The sequence below is a fragment of the Ovis canadensis genome, chromosome 2 (genome assembly GCF_042477335.2).
Source record: "Ovis canadensis isolate MfBH-ARS-UI-01 breed Bighorn chromosome 2, ARS-UI_OviCan_v2, whole genome shotgun sequence".
Taxonomy (NCBI): Eukaryota; Metazoa; Chordata; class Mammalia; order Artiodactyla; family Bovidae; genus Ovis; species Ovis canadensis.
Genome location: NC_091246.1, coordinates 184,713,296 through 184,716,098, shown reverse-complemented (window position 1 = coordinate 184,716,098; position 2,803 = coordinate 184,713,296). Strand labels below are relative to the sequence as shown.

General features: G+C 39.2%; 1 non-coding gene across 1 annotated transcript; it reads left to right on the top strand.

Moving 5' to 3' along the window:
* Positions 1 to 610: 610 nt before the first annotated feature.
* On the top strand, positions 611 to 717 carry LOC138434794 (U6 spliceosomal RNA). The gene has a single exon (XR_011254875.1). It is a non-coding gene; the product is annotated as a U6 spliceosomal RNA (small nuclear RNA).
* The last annotated feature ends 2,086 nt before the right edge of the window (positions 718 to 2,803 follow it).

The following is a 2,803-nucleotide window of genomic DNA, read 5'->3' as shown; positions in this document are numbered from 1 at the left end:
CTGTCCACTGTAAGTACATCTCTTACTATACCCAGATGCCACCCAAGCTCTTGGGCGCCACCAGGGAAACAAAGAGCACCTTTGCCAAATCCCCACTTTGGGTCTTACCTAAAGATACAATTATTACTCAGTAGCCAGTATGTTCTATGTTATAACCAGCAAACCTAGAGAGCATAATGAGACCAGATTCTCTCATCAAGAATATTATAGATGTTGTCTATTTTTTGACACTTTACAGGAATGATATAGCATTCATGGGTGGGTACTAGTATTAAATACATTGCATTTGGGGAACCATTTTATTCATGGGAAATGCTTTATGTGCAATACTCACTGCAACTTCATTTATAATAATGAAAAAAGTGTTTAACAACAATAGAGTGCAAGCAAATTATAGCACATTCACAAGATATAGTCACTTATTCATTCTTTCAGCCTTTCAACAAATACTTATTGTTTATCTGCCATGTGCCAGGTATCATTAGGTACTAGGGATACAACAGTGATGCACAAGAGACTTGGTTCATATTCCTATGGAATTTATATCCCAGTTGGCAAAGAGAGACATTAATCAAATAGCCACATAAACTAATGCAAAACTGCAACCCCTGTGCTCACTTCAGCAGCACATATACTAAAATTGGAATGATACAGAGTAGATTAGCATGGCCCCTGTGCAAGGATGACATGCAAATTCGTGAAGCGTTCCGTATTTTTTAGACATTTCTCCAAAGACATACAGATGGCTAACAAACACATGAAAAGATGCTCAACATCACTCGTTATTAGAGAAATGCAAATCAAAACCACAATGAGGTACCACTTCACACCAGTCAGAATGGCTGCGATCCAAAAACCTGCAAGCAATAAATGCTGGAGAGGGTGTGGAGAAAAGGGAACCCTCCTACACTGTTGGTGGGAATGCAAACTAGTACAGCCACTATGGAGAACAGTGTGGAGATTCCTTAAAAAATTGCAAATAGAACTGCCTTATGACCCAGCAATCCCACTTTTGGGCTTACACACCGAGGAAACCAGAGTTGAAAGAGACACATGTCCCCCAATGTTCATCGCAGCACTGTTTATAACAGCCAGGACATGGAAACAACCTAGATGTCCATCAGCAGATGAATGGATAAGAAAGCTGTGGTACATATACACAATGGAGTATTACTCAGCCATTAAAAAGAATACATTTGAATCAGTTCTGATGAGATGGATGAAACTGGAGCCGATTATACAGAGTGAAGTAAGCCAGAAAGAAAAACACCAATACAGTATACTAACACATATATATGGAATTTAGGAAGATGGCAATGATGACCCTGTATGTGAGACAGCAAAAAAGACACAGACGTGTATAGCGGACTTTTGGACTCAGAGGGAGAGGGAGAGGGTGGGATGATTTGGGAGAATGGCATTGAAACATGTATACTATCATGTAAGAATCAAATCACCAGTCTATGTCCGATGCAGGATACAGCATGCTTGGGGCTGGTGCAGGGGGATGACCCAGAGAGATGTTACGGGGAAGGAGGTGGGAGGGGGGTTCATGTTTGGGAACACATGTACACCCGTGGTGGATTCATGTCAATGTATGGCAAAACCAGTACAGTATTGTAAAGTAAAATCAATTAAAAATAAAAATTTAAATTAAAAAAAACTGCAACCCCTAAACGGTATAGCTATTTTAAATGATGGTTTTCATTTAACAGTTCTCAAAAAAAGAAACCTGCTTATGATCTAATGTTAAGATAAATAACAAGGATGTGTAATTGTACACATGTTGTTATTAGTGACTAAGTTGTGTCCAGCTCTTTGCAACCCTATGGACTGTAGTCTTCCAGGCTTCCCTGTCCATCGGATTCTCCAGGCAAGAGTACTAGAGTGAGTTGCCATTTCCTTCTCCAAGGGATCTTCTCAACCCAGGTATCAAACCCATGTCTCTTGTGTCTTCTGCATTGGCAGGCAGATTCTTTATCACTGAGCCACAGGGAAGCCCAACTGTACGCATAGAAAGATACTAATAATATAAACTTTGCAAGAAGAAAAGACTGGAAGGAAACAAATTAATTCCTATATTGGTTATCTTTTTTGTATTTATACATAATTCCCAAATTATATAATTTGCATATATCACTTTCATAAATAGAAAAATTTAGCACTATTACAAAAATAGGAAAAACATTTTCCTTCTATCTATTCTTTTCATCAGATGCTGCAAGTTTGCAATGTCTGGGCCAGACTTTCACATCTTCTTTGTTTGAATTTTGTGGTTTAGGCTGAACAAATTGAAAACATAAATATGAAACTGCCCAGTTATTTCTTGGAAAATTCCCATTCTTTACGTGGATTTGCAGATGTAGTTCAATATTCCAAAGGCCTTCAAAAACTTTTCCACAACAATTAAGCTTGTAACATATCAGCATCACTGCTTATCTATTCCCCCTTCTCTCTGACCAAGAGCAGTATCTCTCCTTCTTATCATAATATTCTTGCTGAGGGGGTACTCCCTGTGCTGGGTGATTACACAAACTGCCTCAAACCTCTACAAGATTGCACCGTAATATGACTATCTTCATTTGATAGGTCAGGTATCAGAAAACCAGTATTGCTTAACAGACAGGAAAGACCAAGGACAGAAGTTGAACCCAGGACTGTCTGACTCCTGGGATCACACTCTTGTCATCATTTTGATAAGTAGAATGTTCAGATGGTCCCTAAGAGCCACAATTCCCTGGCATATGAGCCCTGCATAAGGCCCTGCCTTTGAGTATGGGCAGGATATATGGTATGATGGAAT